Source organism: Manacus candei, unplaced genomic scaffold, assembly GCF_025592945.1.
Source record: "Manacus candei isolate 608988 ecotype Guabito, Panama unplaced genomic scaffold, ASM2559294v1 h1tg000110l, whole genome shotgun sequence".
Taxonomy (NCBI): domain Eukaryota; kingdom Metazoa; phylum Chordata; class Aves; order Passeriformes; family Pipridae; genus Manacus; species Manacus candei.
Window position 1 is genome coordinate 30,084 of NW_026138158.1, and position 24,950 is coordinate 55,033.

At 54.1% G+C, this 24,950-nt stretch overlaps 1 pseudogene; it reads right to left on the reverse strand.

The window, feature by feature from the left end:
* Window positions 1–2,164: 2,164 nt before the first annotated feature.
* LOC127461657 (zinc finger protein 729-like) overlaps window positions 2,165–24,950 on the reverse strand; it is a 258,708-nt pseudogene continuing 235,922 nt past the window's right edge.

Consider the following 24,950-nt stretch of genomic DNA (forward strand, 5'->3'; position numbering starts at 1 on the left):
GACAGCCAGGCTCTCTCCTGACATGTGGGCTCATCTCTGCAGCTTTGCTGTCCTCCACAGGGTGTTTGCTGAACAAAATCATCTTCTAGAAAAGATATATGACACCAGCCCAGGGGTCAGCAGCACCACATGAGAGCTTGGCAAGATGCCCTGAGGACAGCCAGGCCAGGCAGAGAGAGGTGGAAGGACCACAGGGGTTCTCTAAAGCAGCCACATTGTACAACAGAGACAATGAGGCTAAATAAACACTGGGCTGAAAGATGAGAGTGCTCTTACAAGGGAAATTTACAGCTGCTGTACAGGCCTGGGGCTCTTGCTGGAAAGCTTCAGTCTCTGGGCTCCCGGTTTTGGTTTTCTTATAAGCCTTCTCCCCCAGCTATGCAGACAGTTCACCTCCCCGCTGTGCCCCCTGATCTTTCTAAAATAAATACAGACGGGTTGCTGGAATCAGAGACATCTGCAGCTCCTACTGCACCACCTCCCCTGGCCGATGTGCCCAGCAGTCAGACTGACCCTCGGTCCAAGCCTCCTCCTCCTGCTCACTCGACCAAAGAGCCTGTCCCTGGGGCATTCAGTGACCTGGTGGAGGCCATGGTGAAAGAGCGGAGAGAAACTTGGGCTGCACTTGCTAAGCACTGTATGGAGCAGGGTGATTCTCATGGGCTGCAGGCTGTAGATTTGCATGCTTTTCCCGTTACTTATAATGTGGATGGGCAGGGAGGAATGAACGCTGCTATCACTCCATTAGATTGGAAACTCTTGGCACAGTTGCGAAGTACAGTCAGTGAGTTTGGATTACATGCTGAACCAACTAAACAAATGTTAGATTATTTTTGGTATACACATCTTTTACTGCCATCTGATCTCCGATCTATAACTCGTATGATACTGACTGAACATCAACAATTGTTATTTAATGCACATTGGCAAGCGTTAGTTCATGAAAGTGTAGCAGAACATTGGCTGCCCGGAGACCCTTTGCATGGTGTCACTATAGAGGAATTAATGGGTATGGGGCCATATACACGCCCTGAGGCACAAGTTCATCTTGGCCCAGATAAGATTAGAGGGGCAATGGATCTCTTTAGAAGGGCTTTAGACAGAGTTAAGGAGCCAGGAGGAGTACCTTTGTATATGAGCTTAAAACAAGGAAGGAATGAATCATTTGGAGAATATGTTGACAAGTTAACAACTGCTATCACTCGAGCAGGAGTACCAGATTATATGAAAGGAACTATGTTAAAGTAATGTGTGTTGCAAAATGCTACTTCAACAATTAAGCAAATAATAAGTACGATGGGTCCTTATTGGACTATTGAGGAATTATTAGAAAAAGCATTAGTTGTTCCTACAGGAGAAAATGCAGTTTTAGTTAATGCTATTCAAGATTTAGCTAAGGGACTTAAAGAGCAGGCTCAAAGTTCCCAAGCTCAGGTTTTAGCAGCTCTTGCACCCCTTCAAGCAAAGGTAAGTAATTCTACAGAAGCAAAAGCCCGATTAAAATGTCACCAGATAACTCCAACCAACAGTTTTTCACTGAACAATCCATTCCACGGACAGGAAAGCAGCTGCAGTCTACCCCAGCCGACAGTTGCAGATCACAAACCACCTCAACCAATACTCTCGGATTACAACCTGCCACAGCCGGCAGCCTCGGATTGGATTTGGCAACAGCAGTAGAAGTTACCTTGCTATCCACCCAACCTCAAAAGATTCCCACCGGGATTTATGGACCTTTAATAATAAATAAACAAGTGTTTGGTGCACTGCTGATAGGAAGACCATCAGCTAGTCTTGCTGGCTTATTTGTATTGCCTGGACTTATTGATGCTGATTATACTGGGCAGATAATGGTCATGGCATATACCATTTTTCCACCTTTAAAAATTCCTAAAGGACATTGTGATTAGCAAAACAAAAAGCAACTGAGAGCCACCGAGAACAAAAGGGATCTAATGTTGCATCTATATGGAAGTCTATCCTGCTTAAAAAAAAAAGGGAGAGAAATTAGACAAACTGGCTTTGCAGCAGATGGTGCTTTCATGTAAGAGCCAGGGATATGAAGCGAACACTGTAACTGCCTTTACTATCTCTACTTGGAAAGAACTTAGTGATAAGCTCTTTACTGCTGCCTCTAAGGGAGAAAAAGTTGCTGCTTCCCTCCTTACAACTTGGCGATTGTTATCTGGAACAGTAAAAGGCATTAACGCACAGTCTGAGGACATTAGGATGCTACTAGATACCATCATAGGGAGAAATCGTGCAAAAAGGGAGTCGAGCGGAGTTGAAGGGAGACGGAGCAGGGCCGGGGACAACCGAGCAGCCCCGCCAATATGAACGCGGTGCCAGCATCTCGGCAGTGCATATCCAGGACGATCGGAGACGACAGCTGCAGTGTGAAAGTACTGCTGATGGACCAGGGATGAACTTTATGAACACTGTGACGGAGTTCCACCTTAAGACATTTCCAGCTTTTCATCTGAACTGTGCTGCGGGACTGCGCTGCGCATTTGTGGCTGTGTTCACGGCGCTGGGTGCTTGCACCGCCGTGCTGAGTGAATACGGGGCGGCGCCGGGCAGCGGGGCAGTGGCGGTGGTCGCGGCTCCTGCGTGGCCCCGGCTCGGAGCGCTCCCGGGTGACACAGAGCCGGGGGCCGGTGAAATCGCTCGGAGCGGTGCGCGGCCCCGGCTCGGAGCGGTGCGCCCGCGCGCGTGCACGCCGGCGGCCCCGGGCGCGGCGGGCGGCGGGGGGGCTCTGTGTCCCCCGCACCGCTGACAGCCATGGTCCCGGGGGTGTGCGTTCCCCTTCCCTTCTTTGCAGCGAGTGTTTTTTCCCTGGTGCCACTCCTCTTCCTAGAGTGGCGAGTTAATGACGGTAGCAAAACCATTGGGGGGTGCAGTCGGGAGAGGAAGAAAGCTGTTTGTCTTTTTCCCCGTTACACCAATCACCCCCTCTCAGAAACGTGTCTGTTTGCAGCTGTTTCTCTCCCTCTCCTATGTTTTTGTCTTTTCTTAAGCAGACCCTGTGATTAAGTTAAGTTCCTTCTGCTGATCTCTCTGGGTGAGCCCAGCCCCTCCTTCCCCTCCTTAGTCCTTCGGCAATGAGGAGCGTGGGGGAGGCAAAGACGGTAAAACACAGAAAAAAGGGAAAAGAGAAAAAACAACTTAAAATTAACAATATCCCAGCTTATAAATCAGATAAGATTGCTCTGTTTTTACGGCAATAGGTGTTAAGCATGCAGTGTGCTCATGGCATTCTCAAACGTTTTCTTCAAAACAGGGAGACTGACGAAAAATCCTTTGAAGCAAGATTAGAAATAACGCAACATCCGTGCTTAGCTTTTGCATATTACTGAAGGTTATTAAGAATTTCCTTTAGTTTGCCATTTTGCATCTCTTACATGAAATTTGACTGTTTCCCCCAGGGACAGGGTGCAGGTAGAAGATTTGCAGATGGAACGATGAGACAGAAGGGGATATAGTCTTGCCCCCTGCAAAAGTAGTTTTATTGCCTTTATGATAAAATATCATTACTCTATGAGAAGGGTTGAAGATTTCCAAGATAATATTCTATTCTTTCTTGCTGTATTTGTCTTTTACATGGAGAAGTTATGCAGGATTTGCAGATTGCTGATGGCAGCTATGCCATAAATTTCCTTTGAATTATGAAACTGATAAGAAGTGCACTGCCAATGACTACTTGAAAATGTGTGTGTGAATGATGAATGTCTGAGGTGGCCACCTAAGAGTGTGTGAAAAAAAAGATTGTGTGAAAGAGAAAAGCTACATGAATGTGTGACTGTGTAAACTTAAAAATACCTTCTGCCGGTGTCAAGATTTTAGAGATGTGTAACATGATTCTGTTGAACCACAGTGACTCCTTATTCTGAATGGTATATGAATTCTTCAAATTCCCACCATGAGTGATGAGGTTTTAGTTATTTCTAAACTAGATACAAGTATCTAGTATAAACTTTGTGCATTTATAATATTATTAGAAACGTGGCAGCACGAATTACAACAAACCACTGGTTTGCCACTAGCTGCAGCTTTGCAACTATTTGAAAGCAGTGAGCAAAAAGCCTTAGCATATTTACGCTGGGACACAAAGTATGTTATCAAGCACATAGGCATCATAAGAGGCATTAAGATAATAGCTGCCCATTGTCGGAAAAGAACACCCTTAACAGTTATAATACCTGACGAACCCTTTCAAGGGAATCCACAGAAATATTTAGACCTTTGTGTCAGGAAATACAATCACAGTATCCACAAGAATATCTAGATTTTTGTGTAGAGGTACATGGTCGGAAATTTAAAAGAAAATGATGATTTCTTTATGGTTTTGGATTTTGAAGATAATTCTGATGACACAAGGACATCCCAGTATCCCTGTTGGGCCCAGAGAAAACGTTTGGGTAACGTTTGCCAACCAAACAGGTCAATTGGACTTCTGTCTAAGTTTAGCCTCAGCGTCAGATCCTTTTCAAACGTGTCTGATTGGCATTCCTTACCTTGATACAAGTGATTTTGCAGGATGGGTTAGCTCTAATCATAACAAAACCGAGGTGGAATTAGCCTGCAATGTAACAAAAGAATGCACAAACGGCACCAAAGGCATGACATCTCTTTTGTTAGTGACTAGTCTAAACAGGACCATGACAGATAGCCCCAGTGAGTTACAATTATTTGGAGCTGTGTATGGAAATGACTCTTGCTTTAGACTCAATATGAATAAGGAAAAGACCTTTCTACAATGGCAACAAACGATTGGGAATGTATCCACTCCAAACATAACAGCACAGAACCCTCCATACGAGAATGTAACCTGGTGCCAAGGCTATGTCAAAAATGTGTCAGTCAATGTGACAAAGCCAAAATATTTACCACCTGGTTATTTTTTAATTTGTGGTAATAGAGCATGGTCTGGCATTCCTAAATACCCCATTGGTGGACCATGTTACTTGGGAAAATTGACCATGTTTACACCCACTATGAGACAAATAACGCAGTTGAAAAGGAGAAATATTCGGAACAAACGAGACACTGAATTTGATAAGTATTGTAAATCAGTAGAAAACCAACCCATTAAATTTTGGTCACCTACGGCAAACTTCTTTGCATCCCTATTTGCCCCCGTTGGAGCAAAAAAGAGTCTGGTTCTTGTCCAAAGAACAGCTTGTTGGGCAAGGAATCAAATGAATAGAACCTCGAAAATTCTAGGGGAATTGGCTCATGACTTTGATGAAATAAGACATGCTGTTTTACAGAACAGAGCAGCTATAGATTTTCTATTGCTGGCTCAGGGGCATGGATGTGAGGAATTTGAAGGCATGTGTTGTATGAATCTTTCTGATCACTCTCAGTCCATCTACCAAAAACTAAAGGAAATGCAAGGTCATTTGGATGAGTCTAAAATCCAAAAGGATCCTGTTAGAGAATGGTTAGCAAAGTTAGGTTTAGGACCATGGCTTGCTGAAATCACTAAACAAGCTATTTCACTTTTGCTGATATTGTTAGCTGCTTTATGTGTCGTTCCTTGTATTTTTAAGTGTATACAGAACATGCTAACGAAGGCGTATGTGTGTGACCAGGTGTGTGTGTGACCAGGTGTGTGTGTGACCCTCCAGGTGTGTGTGTGTGACCCCCCAGGTGTGTGTGTGTGACCCCCCCCGTCTTGGCTGTTGGGAGCTTGTTAGCAGGCCCAAATTTCTTAGTGAACTCTTTTGGGCCTGGCCTCCTGTTTCACCAGGGACGCAGCCCAGGCCCGGGTGTTCCCATTCCCATTCCACGGGTTTACATTCCTGTTCCAGGTGTTCCCATCCCATTCTAGTGTCCCCATCCCATTCCAGGTGTTCCCATTCCCATTCCACGTGTTCCAATTCCCTTTCCAGGTGTTCCATCCCATTCTAGGTGTCCCCATTCCCATTCCTATTGTCCCTCCTCCCATTCCTGATGTTCCCATCCCACTTCTGTTTTCCCCATTCCCAGTTCTTGGTGTTCCCATTCCAAGTGTCTCCATTCCCATTCCTATTGTCCCCATTCCCATTCCAGGTGTTCCCATTCCTGGTGTCCCCATATCAACTACAGGTGTTCCCATTCCCATTCCACGTGTCCCCATTCCCATTCCTGCTGCCCCCATTCCCATTCCTGGTGTCCCCAGTCTGCTCCCAATGTCCCCATTCCCATTCCAGGTGTTCACATTTCCATTCCTGGTGTTCCTATCCCATTGCTATTGTCCCCATCACATTCCTTATGTCCCCATTCCCATTCCAGGTGTTCTCATTCCCATTCCAGGTGTTCCTATTCCCATTCCATGTGTTCCATCTCCCTTTCCAGGTGTTCCATCCCATTCTAGGTGTCCCCATTCCCATTCCTATTGTCCCTCCTCCCATTCCTGATGTTCCCATCCCACTTCTGTTTTCCCCATTCCCAGTTCTTGGTGTTCCCATTCCAGGGGTCTCCATTCCCATTCCTATTGTCCCCATTCCCATTCCAGGTGTTCCCATTCCAATTCCAGGTGTCCCATTCCAAGTCATGGTGTCCTCAATCTTCTCCCAATGTTCCTGTTCCCATTCCAGGTGTTCTCATCCCAGTTCCTGGTGTATCCATTCCAATTCCTGGTGTCCCCATTCCCATTCCTGTATCCCTAACCTGCTCCCAGTGTCTCCATCCCTCTCTCCGGTGTCCCCATTCCCAATCCAGGTGCCCCCATTCCCAGTTCCTGATGTCTTCATTCCCATTCCTGTTGTTCCCAGTCTGCTCCCAATGTTCCCATTCCAGGTGTTCCCATTCCCATTCCAGGTGTTCCCATTCCCATTCTCCCTGTCCCCATTCCCATTCGTTGTTCCCAGGGAGTAACTGCCAGATGCCGGAGGAGGAGCCAGAATTTATTGCCCAAAGCAGAAGATTTTCACACCAAAATTAAACCCTGGTGATGTCACCACTTTCCCCGTGATGTCACCGCTGTCCCTGTGATGTCACCGCTGTCCCTGTGATGTCACCACTGTCATTTCCCTTGCTGGTTTACCTTAAAACCAACACACCAGGTCTGTGCCCAACGGGGGTCCCTGTGGATCATCCAACGCGGGTCCTCCCATGGCTGATGGAGTTGGAGCAGTGGCCGAAGCTCTTCCCGCAGTCGGGGCACTCGGGGCTTCTCTTCCCGGTGGGTCCGTTGGTGGGAGGTCAAGGAAGAGCTCTGCCTGAAGCTCTTCCCACACTCCCCACAGTGGAAGGGCCTCTCCCTGATGTGGATGCGACGGTGGGTGTAGAGGGTGGAGCTGTCCCACATTCCCTACACTTGTAGGGCTGTTCCCCAGTGTGGATGTGCTGGTGGCTGAGCAGCTTGGTGCTTGTGCTGAAGCTCTTCCCACATTGCAAGCACTTGCAGGGCCATTCCCTGGTGTGGATGCAACAGTGTTTGCAAAGGCTGGAGCTGTCCCTGAAGCTCTTCCCACACTCTGTACATGTGTAGGGCCTTCTCCACTGTGGATCATCTGGTGTCGGAGTAGGTGGGAGCTCTGAGTGAAGCTCTTCCCACATTCTCCACACATGTAGGGCCTTTCCCCACTGTGGATCATCTGGTGTTGGAGCAGGTGGGAGCTCTGATTGAAGCTCTTCCCACACTCCCCACACGTGTAGGGTCTTTCCCCGCTGTGGATCATCTGGTGTCGGAGCAGGTGGGAGAGGAGAGTGAAGCTCTTTCCACATTCCCCACATGTGTAGGGCCGTTCCCCAGCGTGGGTGCGACGGTGGGTGCGTAGGGTGGAGCTGTGCCTGAAGCTCTTCCCACACTCCCCACACATGTAGGGCCTTTCCCCACTGTGGATCATCTGGTGGCTGAGGAGGTGGGAGCTCCGTTTGAAACTCTTCCCACACTCCCCACACGTGTAGGGCCGTTCCCCACTGTGGATGCAATGGTGGTTGCGGAGGTCAGTGCTCTTGCTGAAGCTCTTCCCACATTCCAAACACCTGAAGGGCTTTTCCCTGCTGGGAGGCTGCTCAGGGACCACCAGCTCGCAGCTCTGCCTCAAGCTCCGGCCGCCTTCCCGGCACACGCTGGCTCTTTCCTCCTCACAGCCCCCTGGGCTGGCTTTGGAGCCCCTCCTGCGGGGGCATCTCCGGCCCTTTTCCTCCCCGCTGCCTTCCTGCGCCGGGGAGCCCTTCAAAACGGCCTCTCCCACCAGGCTCTGCCGCCGGGATTTGTCCTCCGCGCTCTCCGGCCTCACCTCGGGGCCTGGGGCAGGAAGCAACAAGGACAGGCAGGGGATTTACCTTCGGCCCACAGGAAGACCAAGGACATCCCCCCAACTCCGGCCCCCGCAGGACGGCCACAAAAGACAAAAGACCCACCCAAAGGGGCACTGACTTCCTCCTCACCTGCGTGGGGGGCCCGCGGCATCTTCCTCTTCCTCGCAGCCTCCTCCTCCATCCGCCCAAGCTTTGGGAAGCAGAAATCCTGATGGGGGGTGAAAAAAGGGGGTGAGTGTGTTGCCCAAGTCCAGCTCTAGGACTCATCGCACATCCTGTGTCCCTGAAAACCTCTAAAACACCAACATTCAGCCCAGAAAAAAAGAAAACAACAAGATTTGGGAAAAAAAAAACCGCACAAACTGCCCGCAAATTTGCAAAAGATCAGGAGTCAGCAAAAAAAATACTCCAAAATATGAACATTCAGTTAAAAAAAACCCTCCCAGAAGTTCTCCCCTCTCTGCTCTCTGAACCTTTACCTTCTGGGCTCTCCCCTCTCTGGGTTGCTGGGGGTCCCGCTTAGGGATGCCGGAGCTTTTAAGGGTCCCAGGGGTCCCTTCTCCCCTCACTCTCTGTTTCAGGGGACCGGGTTCCCAGACGTTCCCCCTCTCTGCCTTCTCCAATTTCTTGGCCCGGGGATCCCAGGGGTCCCCACTGCCAAGACTCCCCCTTCTCCGGGACCCCCTTGCAGCCTCCCGGTGCTCCCGAGGCTCCTCCCTCTCCCTGCTCCCCCCCCTCCAGCATTCCGGGGGTCCCCCAGCTCCGGGATCGCCCCTCTCCGCTCTCCCCACTCCGCGGCTACCGGGGTTCCCCCCCGGCTCTCACGGGGGGCCCCCAAACCGCTCTCGCCCCCCCCCCGCCATTGCCCAGCCACCGCCAGGACCTTTTGGCTGCTCTTCTTTGTGCTCCCGCTTGGCTCCTCCCTCGGCTGGGCCGCCGCTTTTGGCGGGTTTCCTCCTCCGGGATCCGCCCCCTGCAGCCCTTCCCCCTCTGGACCAGCCCCCTTGGGCCCCCCTTGGGCCCCTCTTGGGCCCCCCTTGCCCAATAAGTCTGATTATACAGACAAGCAATTGCTTTTAATCCACAAAACCCAATAGTAGAACCCAGCACTCTGGACCATGAACAAAGTGCTGTTCCTTGGGCCCCCCCCCCTGAGTCCAAAGTAAAGGGAGAGGGGAAAAAAACCTGCTGGTGGGAGAGTTGTTGCAGTCTGGTCAAAAGTGGGGATTGCAGTCCAGTTGAGGGGGGTGGTCTAAAACTGGTTGAGAGCGGTGAGCTGCAGTCCTCCTCTGGATCCCACGAGTGGTAAAAAGGTTCTGAAACTCCAGGTTTATATATTCTCCAGTTCAGGCAGGAATGCCCAGTCCTCCCCTCAGAGCGGGCAATTCCATAAAAGGATGCTTAGTTCTTCCCTCAGAGCGGGCAATTCCATAAAAGGCTATGAGGATGCTCAGTCCAAAAAAGGCTATGAGGATGCTCAGTCCATAAAAGGGTAGGAGGGTGCTCAGGACATCCCCCCCACCTGGCAGGCCTCTCCTGACAACAGTTCCTGGGAAAATGGCATGGAAGGCCATAGAATCCACAGTTTTGGGCTACACCCATCCAGTGAGGAATCGGTCCCAGCTGTTCTAACTAGGACACTGTGTCCGTCATCGCTGCCATCATCATCATCATCGGCCTCGTGGGAGTCGGTGCGTGGAAGCTCCGATCCGGTAACTCCCGGGATGGGGGTCGGGAAGGGGCACGGATCCGCCCGGCAGCATTCCGGGGATCCTGTGCCACGGGTGCTGATCCCGCTTTCTTTCCATAGGGAAGAGGGAGGGGAATGGATACGACCCCGCACCCACCAGTGAGTCCCAGCAGCGTGTGTGGATCCAGATCCTCTGGGCAGGGATCCCAGGATGGATGCCGGGATTCCAGAGGGGAATGGGGGCCTGATGGCTGGAGTGGGATTGGAAGGGGATTCCAGCTCAGGGCAGGATTCCAGAGTGGGCTCAGGTGGAATTGTGGACTGGGATCAGGGCTGGATTCTGGAGTGGGATTGGTGTGGGATGGATGGAGTGGGATTGGGGTGGGATGGACAGAACAGGATCAGGAGGGAATCTGGAGCAGTTCCTACTCTCCCTGGGCTCCACAGCCAGCTCCATCCCCTGGGATGGGAACAGGGACATGGTGACTCCTTTCCCCGCTCTCATCCCAGCAGGAATCACAGCCTGAGCAATCCCAGAGCTGGATCCGCCCCTTCCCTCTTCCTGCGGAAAGGCAGGAGCTGCTGGCAGAGCTCATCCCGCTGCTCCCACCCACCCCGGTCCCCCTGCGGCTCTTTCAGATGGATCAACTTCCTGCTTTTTCCCGTGTGAAACCCAGGACCACAATTATTCCGGAGGCTTTAATTTGGGTGTGAAAATCTCCTGCTTTGGGCAATAAATCCTGGCTCCCTCCTCCGGCATCCGGCAGTTCCTCTGTGGGAACCAGGAATAGGAATGGGGATGGGGGGACTGGGATGGGGACATTGGGGACAGGGATGGGGACACTGGGAGCAGGTTGGGGACAGCAGGAATGGGAATGGGAACTCCAGGAATGGGAATGGGGACACTGGGAGCAGGTTGGAGTCACCAGGATTGGGAATGGGGACATGGGATACCAGGATAGGGATAGTGGGGACAGGAACGGGCACACTGGGAGCAGGTTGGCACACCAGGAAGTGGGAATGGGGACAGGGATGGGAACCCCAGGAATGGGAATGGGGACAGGGATGGGAACCCCAGGAATTGGAATGGGGACAGGGATGGGAACGTGTCTCTCCAGGAGTTGGTTCAATACAAAGGTCGGTCCCTGGCTCGAGGCCACGGGAAGCCCCTTCTTTGGGAATGTCTGGGAACCAGGTGTCAGAGGTTTGAAAAGAGGTGTTGGAATTGTTTCCCAGTGTCCCCCCATTCCCATCTGTGTCTCCCGGGATGGGGTGGGTTGGAGCGGAGCCGCAGGCGCTGGGCAGGGGCAGTGGGGGGAGGGCGGCTCTCGGGGACACCGCGGTGGCCGCGGGGAGGGCGGGGGGTCCTTTGTTCGGGGGCTTTTGGGGTTTGTCCAGGACCGGACAGAGCGGGAGCTGGTTTTGGCCACCTTGTTCTCTTTTCCTGAGAGGAAGTTTTTTCCCCACAGGACACCTTGTGGAGAGCAACCGAGAGAGAGAGAGAGAGAGAGAGAGAGCCCAATCCATCTGGGAGCGAGGTGTTCTGCTTTGGGGACTGCCCCTGGGAAAAGGGACTCCTTCACTGCTGGCTGCGAGCACATGAAGCTGCGAGAGCTTTGAACTGCCGGGACAGTTTCTCCCCCCCACCTGGGGATTTGGGACTTTGTTTTGTTTCTTCTGAAAGTTTTTGGTTGCATCATTTGCTGTTTATTCAGATTTTGTTAATAAAAGGTTTCTTCTTTTCCACACTTCCACCTGAAGTCTCTTAATTTCTAGCCTCTGGAAACCAAAGAACCAAGCCCCCACCATGTGACAGTTCAACCCCATCCGTGTGCCAAGGGCTCCTTTGTGATGTCACAGCCTGTCCTCTCCATTCTGGAATAGCCCCTGGCAACCAAAGAACCAACACCTCACACCCCCACAGTGCAGCCCCACCTGTCTGCCAGGGGACTCTTTGGGATGTCACGGCCTTTCCCCCAGGAAAAAAAGCCTGGAACCTTCAGGTTTCAGATGCAGTTGGGGGCCACCCTGGGAACTCCATGGGCAGCAAGAACTTTCTGTCCTGGCCGTTTTTGTCTGGCAGGAATCTTCATCTGTGTTCAGTTTGGGCAGTCAGACTGGCAATTTCAGCACAGGGCTCCTGCAAATGAACGACAGCCCTTTCCCCCCAGGAAAAAAACCCCTTACCCTCGATCTCTTCTCCTGTTCCCTAAAACACAACCTGCAGGGGAGCTTTCTGGGATCTCTTCTCTTGGGAATTGGGAAGATAGACCCACTCCCATGTTTAACACCTCAGGCAAAACCACCCTTTGAACACCTTTCCCAACCTTCCCCAACCTTTCCCAAAGCCCAGATTTTACAGGCATCCTGTAATTCTGGTCCAGTCTCACCCAAGCCCACAAACCATGACAGAAACCTCTCAGCCTCACGCTGCATCCTTCCCATTGCTGTGCCTCATGTGTAGGCAAAAGGCCTTAAAATCAAGGACCCAAAATTCATGGCCTGTTCTTTTTCCCAGAAAAGAAGGCGTGGTGAACTCTCCAGACCAGGGAATTGGAAGATCTCCCCAAAACTCCTTTGGTACACGCTGCAGGGCCAACGATTCCTCTGCTCTGCCCTGTCGGCGCTGCTTTGTCTCATCTGGGTCCCCAGAAACTGTCAGTGAAAGCCGGGGAATAAAATCTCTGAGCAGTTGGTTGGGTTCCAGAGGTGACCCTACTTCATTCAGCGCTGAAGGGACACAGGAATTGCTCTCTAACACATCTACAACAGTTCTCAAAACTTTTAACTCTTTTTACATTTTATCAGACAAAGGAATTCCTGTCCATTGGCTTACCAGTTCTCTGCAGGAATTCTTCTTCTCTCTTCTATTGGCTCTTGATTTCTCACTTTGAATGATACTTAGTCCACAATTTTTGTCCTTTTCTTGTCTTTTCCCTGGATAGAGAGAGCCTCAGTAACTGTGTTAGTTTTGTCTTCATCTCTGGTTTCTCTAAGGGTCTTTGTGGTATAGAAATTCTGCCTTCTTGGTGTCCAGGTCTCAAAAATAGATTTCTCTGCCAGGTCTCTGACCACTGAAATATGGCAGGTCTTAAACTTTTACTTTGTTTTTCTAACAAATGGCCATGGCCCAGAACTTGTCCATCATCCATTGTCTATTGCCCCCATTCAATCTCCTGCCAGCAGTTTCTCCCCACTGCTGGGTGGGCTCCTTTGTCAAGCACTAGAACTTGTTGGGTAACAGGCCCAGTCCTGTTGCCTATTTTTCGTGGGGATCTGCAGGAGGGCATTGAGTCTTCCATGAGCAAATTGGTAGAGGACCCCAAGCTGTCTTGCAGTGTGGATGTGCTGGAGGGCAGGAAGGCTGTGCAGAGGGACCTGGACAGGCTGGACCTCTGGGCCGAGCCCGTGGGCATGAGGTTCAAGAGTGCCTTTGGTGCCTTTGGGGCCTCTGGCCACAAGAACCCCCTGCAGCTCCAGGCTGGGGGCAGAGGAGCTGCAAAGGGTCCCCGTGGGAGAGGCCCTGGGGGTGCTGGTGGACAGAGGCTGAACCTGAGCCAGCGGGTGCCCGGGTGGGCAAGAAGGCCAAGGGCAGGCTGGCCTGGATCAGAAAGAGTGTGGCAGCAGGAGCAGGGCAGTGATGCTTCTGCTGGACTGGGCACTGGTGAGGCCACCCCTGGAGTGCTGTGTCCAGCTCTGGGCCCCTCAATTCAGGGAGAACCTTGAGGGGCTGGAGTGGGTGGAGAGCAGGGCAATGGAGCTGGGCAAGGGTCTGCAGTGCATGGCCTGTAAGAAGCAGCTGAGGGAGCTGGGCTTCTCCAAGCTGGAGAAGAGGAGGCTCGGGGCTGACCTTCTTCCTGTCCACAACTTCCTGACAGGAGGCTGGAGCCAGGTGGGGGTCAGCCCCTTCTCCGAGGCAACAGGCGACAGGACAAGAGGACACGAGGACCTGCCTGTCAGGGGCTGTTTGTCAGGGACAGGAGCAGGACTGTTTGGAGAGAAACAGGGATTAGGTATTGAAATGGGCTGCCCAGGGAGGTGGTGGAGTCACCGTCCCTGGAGGTGTTTAAGCAAAGACTGGCCATGGCACTGAGTGCCGTGGTCTGCTTGACGTGCTGGGGATGGGGCGTAGGCTGGACGCCGGTTGATCTCACAAGTCTCTGCCAAGCTCAGGGACTCTGGGCTTCTGTGCCACCCCAGCCTTTGGGGACAGCGTGCTGGTGGCTCAGAGGCTCCGTCCTTGCCTTGCCTTGCCCATCTCCTGGCTGCCAGGCAAGGGCCTTGTGACATCACAGCCTCTGTGGAACAGCGCGGGGGCTGAAAAGTGTCAGTGCTGCGTCCCCGTGCCCAGAGCCTGGGCAGAAGTCGGCTGGCAGGGACGGGCAGAGACTGTGCAGAGGTGTCAGCTCGTCCCGCAGCAGCACCATGCCCAGCCAGGGCATCTCCTGGCTCCTCAGGCTCTCGGTGCTCCTGCTCTTGCCTGGCCCACTGGAGCCTTGCAGCCGTGCCACAGGTGCCATTGCTGAGAACCGGGGTTTGCCTTGGATGGCCCCTTGCCAGAAAAGGCAGGAGAGGCTGGAGAGAGGGGAAGGAGGGGGGTCAGGCCGCTGGGATGGTGCCGGCGGGCCGTGAGCCCGAAGCCAGCAAGGCCTTGGGCCCACACGGTGTCAGGGGAGGACTGAGAGCCCCCAGGGAGGAGGAAAGCTGGGCAGGCCCCAAGGCTGCTGGGCCTCTTCCTTGCCAGCCCTTTGGCCAAGGCCCCGAGGCAGAGGTGGGGCTCAGCCCCTGCCCAGCAATGGGGCACAGGCTGAGCCCCAGGGACACCAGACCCAGGCGACCTGAGCTCTTCTTCCTGCAGCGTCTGCCTGGGGCAGCCCAGCCAGGCCTGAGTCTCTGCAGGAGAGGCCAAGCCCAGCCAGAGAGGGCTCAGCCCTCTGAGGCTGCACTCACTGCCAAGGGAACAAAACCTTGGCCCAGAGGACATCCTGCCCCCAAATGGAGAACTGGAAAGGTCAAGAATAAAAGTCACCCCCCTCAATGAGCCAAGAAATGTTCAGACCTCTTTCCTAAAAGCATCCAGGACTCGGGTCACCCAGTTTTCTCTCTGACAAGGCTTTGCAGGGGCTGCTTGGGAAAGGGAAGCCCTGGGGCCCCAGTGCAGATGGTGGGGCTGCACTCTGGGGGGGTCGGCCTTTGGCTCTTGGCTTCCAGGGGCCCCCAGGAGTCAGTGAGCTGGGCTGGGGACGAGGGACAGGACTGGCTGGGATTGCCTCTGGGGCCTGGCCCAGAAAATGGAAGTGTCCCCATGGGGGCAGCTGGAAAGGGCCCAGGAAGGAACTGCTGCCCCAGCGCAGGCTGTGGCAGTGGGGAGTGTGCAGGGGGAGGAGGCTGGGCCAGAGCAGGGCTGGGCAAGAACGGCCAAACCGCGGGTGGGTTCTCCCCCGGCCCCCAGGACCCAGCCCCTGATGGCCGTGCTTTTGGTAGGTGGGTTGACAGGCCCAGCTCTCTGCAAGAGAAGTTGAGGGCTCTGAGCCAGAGAGGGGATGAGAGCCGGGTCCAGGCTTGGGAATTGCCAGGAGGGGAAAGGGATGTCTAAGAACAAGTCCCTCAGGAGAGGGAAGCAGAGAGGCTGAGTTTTGACCCCAGCACTCTGTGCAGGGCAGAGCAGAGAATATGCCCACATAAGATACTTGTGCGTCCATCTTTGCAGTTCTGACAGGCACTTCTTGTCCCAGCCTGTCCTCTCCATTCCACAATAGGCCCTGGCAACCAAAGAACCAACACCCTACACCATAGTGCAGACCAACCCATGTGCTTTGGGCCCTTTTGTTGTCCTATCCATTCTGGGCTATCCTCTCCATTCTGGAATGGCCTCTGGAAACCAAAGAACCAAGCCCCCACCATGTGACAGTTCAACCCCATGCATATGTCAAGGGCTCCTTTGTGGTGTCACAGCCTGTCCTCTCCATTCTGGAATGGGCCCTGGCAACCAAAGAACCAATGCCCTTGTGGGGGGAAAAAAACAGTTTTCCCTCTAAAGTTAAAAAATCGTAACCCCCAGGGAGTGGTGACCCTTAGGATTAAACCAATGAGCACTTCTGCAAAATATAAACATATCACCCAGACCAGATAAGAAGGTTAACTGTAGTTGTTGTTGGAGAAGTAGCCATATTCTGAGGCCACAAGGAGAAGGGGCAGTAGCCCTGTTGGGGGCTATGGCCCCCACCCAGCCCCTGGCTGGGGGGCTACGGGGACTTGGAACAGTGTTAGACTGCGCTAAGTATCTGTAGCTGAGAGCTGGGAGGTTTTTTCCCTCCACTGTGAGCAGCAGAAGCAGCGGCAGAGCAGTACTGACAGGAGAAACGGTGGCAGAGAGCCAGAAGAAGATAAGAACTGAAGAAGCAGCAAACCAAGCACGCAGCTAATCAGAGAGACACAGAGTTGTCTGAAGAGAGAGAAAGTTTGGGTAAGAACTAAAACAAACACCCCAAACCCCTCTGAGACCTCCTAGGAAGGAGGAGGAGATGGACTCTTACTTGAGAAGAGTCTTGGAGTGCTACAGCATTGAAAAGAGAGGAGCTGAGAAGCTCAAGGCATCCCGAAGTTGGACCGGGACAGCCAGAAGGAATGTGGAGGGGTGACCTTGGCCCCTGCATTGCTGCTGCCAGGCTGGCAGCCTGAGACAGAGCACAGGAGCTCTGATAGAACTCTTGAGGCAAAGGTTTTCAGCTGAAAGCTGCCCGAGACGTTCTGACTCAGGGGTGAATCCCCTGAGGAAGGGACCTTCATGGGATGTCTTACACCCCATGATATGACGTGGTGAGGTGAGCCTTGTCCCTGCTACGCAGCCCACAGAAGAGAAAGACCCTCGCTTGGAGTCGAAGGGCCGAGAGGGGCTTGGAGACCCCCCTCGTGTGTACTGGCAGAGATCCAGTTCCAGTTGCTGCATGGAAGAAGAGAGCCTGCTGCCCTAGAGACACTGCTGCTCTGAGAGTGGAAAGGATCTCTTCCTTCTTCCCTCCTGGACTTTTATTTGGAGGAAGAAGAGATTTGATCCATTGTAAATACTCCTTTATCATGGTAGAGATAGTTGAGATTGTGTCTCTAATGTATTATAATATTTATCTGTACAGTCAATGTAATATAATCCTTTCGCCCCATTTTGAGTCTCATGTGTTGTCTGGAAAACCCATCTCACACTGGGCTGAGATGTGGGAGGGGGGCTTGAACTCAAGAATTGGATTTTGGGCCTCTCCAACCATTACAGCCCTACAACCCCAAAGTGAAGCCCCACCTTTGTGCCATGGGCCCTCTTGTGATGTCACGGCCTATCCCCTCCATTCCAGAATGGCTGCTGGAAACCAAAACACCAATGTCTCACAGCCCCTAGTGCAGCCCAACTCATGTGCCATGGACCCCTTTGTGATGCCACGGCCTGTCCTCTCCATTCTGGAATAGCCCCTGGAAACCAAAGAACCAACACCTCACACCCCCACAGTGCAGCCCCACCTGTCTGCCACGGGACTCTTTGGGATGTCACGGCCTTTCCCCCAGGAAAGAAAGCCTGGAACGTTCGGGATTCAGATGCAGTTGGAGGGCCACCCTGGGAACTCCATGGGCAGCAAGGGCTTTCTGTCCTGGTTTTTTTGTCTGGCAGGAATCTTCAGCTGTATTCAGTTTGGGCAGTCAGAATGGCAATTTCAGTGCAGGGCTCCTACAAGGGAACGACAGCCCTTCCCTCCAGGAAAGAAACCCCTTACCCTCGGTCTCTTCTCCTGTTCCTTAAAACACAACCTGCAGGGGAGCTTTCTGAGATCTCTTCTCTTGGGAATTGGGAAGATAGACCCGCTCTCATGTTTAACACCTCAGGCAAAACCACCCTTTGAACACCTTTCCCAACCCTCCCCAACCTTTCCCAAAGCCCAGATTTTACAGGTGTCCTGTAATTATGGCCCCGGGGATGGACAGGGGGATTGGGGACCCCCCCACTGCCGATCCGATCCCCCCAGAGCCCCAGGGAACCACTCCAGGGATCAAGGGACACCCAGAGACCCCCAGGGCACCCCTCTGCCTGCTCTCCCACAACCCCTTGTCCCCCTTTCCCACCCCTTTCCCAACGGCCCCACAATCCCCACAACCCCCCGTCCTCACTGTGGGGCTCCCACCACCCTCCCACTCACTCTGGGCCTTCTGACCCCCCTCCCACTCACTTTTGGGGCTCCCACACACTCTTTTCTCCCCTCTTTCCCCCTCTTTCCCACCCAACCCTCCTGCCCGCCCCCCCCGCTCACCCGACAGCTCCTCGCCCGCAGCCGGGGGGGCTCCCAGCACCACCAGCACCGCCAGCACGGCCCCAGCTCCCCGCACACGCTCCATGCCCAGCGCCGGACAGCTGCTGACAGCCCCAAACCAGCCGGGCGGCGCCGTTTTGGGGGGTTTGGGGCGCGCTGGGCTTGGCTGAGGGCGCAGTTGGGGCCCTTTTTTCGAGGTGTCTTCCCGGTGACTGATGAGTCATCAGCGCGGCGCGCTGGGATTGGGCGCGGGCGGCGTGGGCGCTTTGGGATTGGCTGAGGGCCGTTGGGGGCCCCCGCGGCAGCCCCGGGGCTGGGGGGTTCGGGGGGTCTGTGGGCTGCGGGGGAGGGGGGAGCTCAGGGTCCACCAAAAATGCCCAGCCAGGGCTCCCAAAGCTCAGGGCAATCCAAAAACGGGCATCCAGGACTCCCACAGATCAGGGGAACCTCAAACAGAGGATCAAGTTGTCCCGGAGCTCAGAGTTGCCCCAAACAAGAGGGAGATGGGGGGCTGAGGATGCCCAATCCCCCTTTTTTCCAGCATTTCTGGTTGTACTGGGTTTTTGTTAAACAAGATTACAACTTAGAAATTAAGAGACTTCAGGTGGAAGTGTGGAAAAGGAAAAGAAACAGCTTTTTATTAACAAAATCTGAATAAACAACAAATGGTGCAACCAAAAACTTTCAGAGGAAACAAAATGAAGTCCTAAATCCCCAGGTGGGAGGGAGAAACTGTCCCGGCAGTTCAGAGCTCTCGCAGCCCCGTGTGCTCGCAGCCAACAGTGAAGGAGTCCCTTTTCCCAGGGGCAGTCCCCAAAGCAGAACACCTCGCTCCCAGATGGGTCGGGCTCTCTCTCTCTCTCTCTCTCTCTCTCTCTCTCTCTCTATCTCTCTCTCTCTCTTTCTCTCTCTCTCTCGGTCGTTCTCCATGAGGTGTCCTGTGGGGAAAAAACTTCCTCTCAGGAAAAGAGAACGAGGTGGCCAAAAATCAGCTCCCGCTCTGTCCGGTCCTGGACAAACCCCAAAAGTCCCCGAACAAAGGACCCCCCGCCCTCCCCGCAGTGTCCCCGAGAGCCGCCCTCCCCCCACTGCCCCTGCCCAGCGCCTGCGGCTCCGCTCCAACCCACCCCATCCCGGGAGACACAGATGGCAATGGGGGGGACACTGGAAAACAATTCCAACACCTCTTTTCAAACCTCTGACACCTGGTTCCCAGACATTCCCAAAGAAGGGGCTTCCCGTGGCCTCAAGTCAGGGACCGACCTTTGTATTGAACCAACTCCTGGAGAGACACGTTCCCATCCCTCTCCCCATTCCAATTCCTGGCGTTCCCATCCTTGTCCCCATTCCCACTTCTGCTGTGCCAACCTGCTCTCAGTGTCCCCGTTCCAGTCCCCACTATCCCTATCCTGGTCTCCCATGTCCCCATTCCCATTCCCGGTGTCCCAATTCCCATTCCTGGTGACTCCAACCTGCTCCCAATGTCCCCATTCCCATTCCTGGAGTTCCCATTCCCATTCCTGCTGTCCCCAACATGCTCCCAGTCTCCCCATCTCTGTCCCCAATGTCCCCATCCCAGTCCCCCCTGTCCCCATTCCTATTCCTGGTTCCCACAGAGGAACTGCCGGATGACAGAGGAGGGAGCCAGGATTTATTGCCCAAAGCAGGAGATTTTCACAGCCAAATTAAAGCCTCAGGAATAATTGTGGTCCTGGGTTTCACACGGGAAAAAGCAGGAAGTTGATCCATCGGGAAGAGCCGCAGGGGGGCCGGGGTGGGTGGGAGCAGCAGGATGAGCTCTACCAGCAGCTCCTGCCTTTCCGCAGGGAGAGGGGTGGGTGGATCCAGCTCCGGGATCACTCAGGCTGTGATTCCTGCTGGGATGAGAGCAGGGAAAGGAGTCACCATGTCCCTGTTCCCATCCCAGGGGATGGATCTGGCTGTGGAGCCCAGGGAGAGTAGGAACTGCTCCAGATTCCCTCCTGATCCTGCTCCGTCCATCCCACCCCAATCCCACTCCATCCATCCCACACCAATCCCACTCCAGAATCCAGCCCTGATCCCAGTCCACAATTCCACCTGATCCCACTCTGGAATCCTGCCCTGAGCTGGTATCCCCTTCCAATCCCACTCCAGCCATTAGGCCCCCATTCCCCTCTGGAATCCCGGCATCCATCCTGGGATCCCTGCCCAGAGGATCTGGATCCACACACGCTGCTGGGACTCACTGGTGGGTGTGGGGTCGTATCCATTCCCCTCCCTCTTCCCTATGGAAAGAAAGTGGGATCAGCACCCGTGGCACAGGATCCCCGGAATGCTGCCGGGCGGATCCGTGCCCCTTCCCGACCCCCATCCAAGGAGTTACCGGATCGGAGCTTCCAGACACCGACTGCCACGAGGCCGATGATGATGATGATGGCAGCGATGACGGACACAGTGTCCTAGTTAGAACAGCTGGGACCGATTCCTCACTGGATGGGTGTAGCCCAAAACTGAGGATTCTCTGGCCTTCCATGCCATTTTCCCAGGAACTGTTGTCAGTCGAGGCCTGCGAGGTGGGGGGGATGTCCTGAGCACCCTCCTACCCTTTTATGGACTGAGCATCCTCATGGCCTTTTATGGAATTGCCCGCTCTGAGGGAAGAACTAAGCATCCTTTTATGGAATTGCCCGCTCTGAGGGGAGGACTGGGCATTCCTACCTGAACTGGAGAATATATAAACCTGGAGTTTCAGAACCTTTTTCCCACTCGTGGGATCCAGAGGAGGACTGCAGCTCACGGCTCTCAACCAGCCTGAGACCACCCCCCTCAACTGGACTGCAAACCCCACTTTTGACCAGACTGCAACAGCTCTCCCACCATCAGGTATTTTCCTCTCCCTTTACTTTGGACTCGGGGGGGGGGCCAAGGAACAGCACTTTGTTCATGCCCCAGGGTGCTGGTTTATACATTTGGGTTGTGTGGATTAAACCCAATTGCTTGTCTGTATAATCAGACTTATTTGGCCAGGGGGGCCCAGAGGGGGGAGAGCAGAGAGGGGCGATCCCGGAGCTGCGGGACCCCCGAAATGCTGGGGGGTGGGGGGGGCAGAGAGGGAGCACCGGGCCCCTTAAGCGGGGGTCCCGGAGAGAGGGAAGACCTTGGAGTGTGGAGAGGAGGGGGGACCTTGAAGCGGGGTGGGAGCTGAGAGCGCCAAGAGGTTTGCAAGGGTGGGAGGCGAGAGAGGAGGGTCGGCCGGCCCCGGGAGGCAGAGTGGGGAGAAGTGAGCCCTGGGACCCCCCTGGCAACACTAAAGGGGACCCTGGAGAGAGGGAACCCCCTGGAGCCGCGGGACCCCTGGCAGCCCGGAGAAGGGGGACCCCCAATGCAGGCAGAAGTGCCATCAGACCAGACAGGGGGGACCCCCCTAACCCCAGAGAGCAGAGGGGGGAACTCCTGGGAGGGGATTTCGGGCTGAATGTTGTTGTTTTGTGGGTTTTTATGGGCACAAGTTGCCCGGTGAGTCCTAGAGCTGGACTTGGGCAGGAGGAACCCCCAAGGCAATGCGCTCACCCCTTTTTCCCCCCCGCATCAGGATTTCTGCTTCCCAAAGCTTGGGCGGATGGAGGAGGAGGCTGCGAGGAAGAGGAAGATGTCGTGGGTCCCCCAGGCAGGTGAGGAGGAAGTCAGTGCCCCTTTCGGTCGGTCTTTTGTCTTTTGTGGTTGTCCTGCCGGGGCCGGAGTTGGGGGGATGTCCTTGGGCTTCCCTGTGGGCCGGAGGCAAATCCCCTGCCTGTCCTTGTTGCTTCCTGCCCCAGGCCCCGAGGTGAGGCCGGAGAGCGCGGAGGACAAATCCCGGCGGCAGAACCTGGTGGGAGAGGCCGTTTTGAAGGGCTGCCCGGCACAGGGAGGCAGCGGGGAGGAAAAGGGCCGGAGATGCCCCCGCAGGAGGGGCTGCAAAGCCATCCCAGGGGGCTGTGAGGAGGAAAGAGCCAGCGTGTGCCGGGAAGGCGGCCGGAGTTTGAGGCGGAGCTGCGAGCTGGTGGTCCCTGAGCAGCCGCCCAGCAGGGAAAAGCCCTTCAGGTGTTTGGAATGTGGGAACAGCTTCAGCAAGAGATCCGACCTCCTGAGGCACCAGCACATCCACACTGGGGAACGGCCCTACACGTGTGAGGAGTGTGGGAAGAGCTTCAGTCAGATCTCCGACCTGCTCCGACACCAGGTGATCCACACTGGGGAAAGGCCCTACATGTGTGAGGAATGTGGGAAGAGCTTCAATCGGATGTCCTCCCTGCTTCGACACCAGGTGATCCACAGTGGGAAAGGCCCTACACATGTGGGGAGTGTGGGAAGAGCTTCAGGGACAGCTCCAGCCTTTGCAAACACCGTTGCATCCACACCAGGGAATGGTCCTTCAGGTGCTTGGAATGGGGGAAGAGCTTCAGCACAAGCACCAAGCTGCTCAGCCACCAGCACATCCACACTTGGCAACAGCCCTACAAGTGTAGGGAATGTGGGACAGCTCCACCCTCTACACCCACCGTCGCATCCACATCAGGGAGAGGCCCTTCCACTGTGGGGAGTGTGGGAAGAGCTTCAGGGACAGCTCTTCCTTGACCTCCCACCAACGGACCCACCGGGAAGAGAAGCCCCGAGTGCCCCGACTGCGGGAAGAGCTTCGGCCGCTGCTCCAACTCCATCAGCCATGGGAGGACCCGCGTTGGATGATCCACAGGGACCCCCGTTGGGCACAGACCTGGTGTGCTGGTTTTAAGGTAAACCAGCAGGGAAAATGACAGCGGTGACATCACAGCGACAGTGGTGACATCATGGGGACATCAATGACATCACATGGACAACGGTGACATCACAGGGACAGTGGTGACATCACCGGGGGTTAATTTTGGTGTGAAAATCTCCTGCTTTGGGCAATAAATTCTGGCTCCTGCTCCAGCATCTGGCAGTTCCTCCCTGGCAACCAGGAATGGGGACAGGGGGAATGGGAATGGAGACACCTGGAATGGGAATGGGAACACCTGGAATGGGAATGGGAACATTGGGAGCAGACTGGGAACAACAGGAATGGGAAAGTAGACATCAGGAACTGGGAATGGGGGCACCTGGATTGGGAATGGGGACACCGGGGAGAGGGATGGAGACACTGGGAGCAGGTTAGGGACACCAGGAATGGGAATGGGGACACCTGGAATTGGAATGGAGACACCAGGAACTGGGATGGGAACACCTGGAATGGGAATGGGAATTCGTGGAATGGGAATGGGAACACCTGGAATGGGAACATTGGGAGCAGATTGAGGACACCAGGAATTGGCATGGGGACACCAGGAATGAGAATGGGAACACCTGGAATGGGAATAGGGAAAACAGAGGTGGGATGGGAACACCTGGAATGGGAATGGGGACAATAGGAATGGGAATGGAGACCCCTGGAATGGGAATGGGAACACCAAGAACTGGGAATGGGGAAAACAGAAGTGGGATGGGAACATCAGGAATGGGAGGAGAGATTAAGAATGGGGACACCTAGAATGGGATGGAACACCTGGAATGGGAATTGGAACACATGGAATGGGAATGGGAACACCTGGAATGGGAATGAGAATGCCTGGAATGGGAATAGGGACATAAGGAATGAGATGGGGACAATAGCAATGGGATGGGAACACCAGGAATGGAAATGGGAACACCTGGAATGGGAATGGGGACATTGGGAGCAGACTGGAGACACCAGGAATGGGAATGGGGGCAGCAGGAATGGGAATGGGGACACCTGGAATGGGAATGGGAACACCTGGAATGGGAATGGGGACACCAGGAATGGGATGGGAAACTCTGGAATGGGAATAGGAACAGCTGGAATGGGAATGGGAACACCTGGAATGGGAATGGGGACAATAGGAAGGGGAATGGAGACCCCTGGAATGGGAATGGGAACACCAAGAACTGGGAATGGGGAAAACAGAAGTGCGATGGGAACACCAGGAATGGGAGGAGGGACAATAGGAATGGGGACACCTGGAATGGGATGGAACACCTGGAAAGGGAATTGGAAAACGTGGAATGGGAATGGGAACACCTGGAATGGGAATGGGAACTCCTGGAATGGGAATGGGGACACCTGGAATGGGATGAGAGCAACTAGAATGGGATGGGAACACCTGGAAGAGGAATGCAAACCCGTGGAATGGGAATGGGAACACCCGGGCCCGGGCTGTGTCCCTGGTGAAACAGGAGGCCAGGCCCAAAAGAGTTCACTAAGAAATTTGGGCCTGCTAACAAGCTCCCAACAGCCAAGACCATCTGTGCTCGTTCTGTTCTACTGAATGGAGCAAAGCTTCAGAGAATAGAACAGGAACATGTCCTAGGCCTCGAGGGGATAAATTAGAGAGACAGCAGGATCAGGGAGACATTGGAATAGGAGGAATAGGCCGGGAGCCAGGGCTTTTTCCAAGCTTCAGGGAGCGGGTCAAGAAGAATGGAAGAGAAGGAAGGTCAAGCTGAGGAAGATGAGTTGAAGCCCCCAGAGCCATGGAGGAAGAGTGGAAGTCCCCTCAGGATTGAGGGCCAAGAGAAGCACCGCCCCAAGCCCCGCCTGAGCTCCACCTATACTCCGCCTGTTATTAATATGCAGAGATAGATGTTGGAATCACTTGAATATGCATTTAATCCCAGCTGAAGATTGTATAAAAATGCTGATTTTGTGTGAAGCCTTGGAG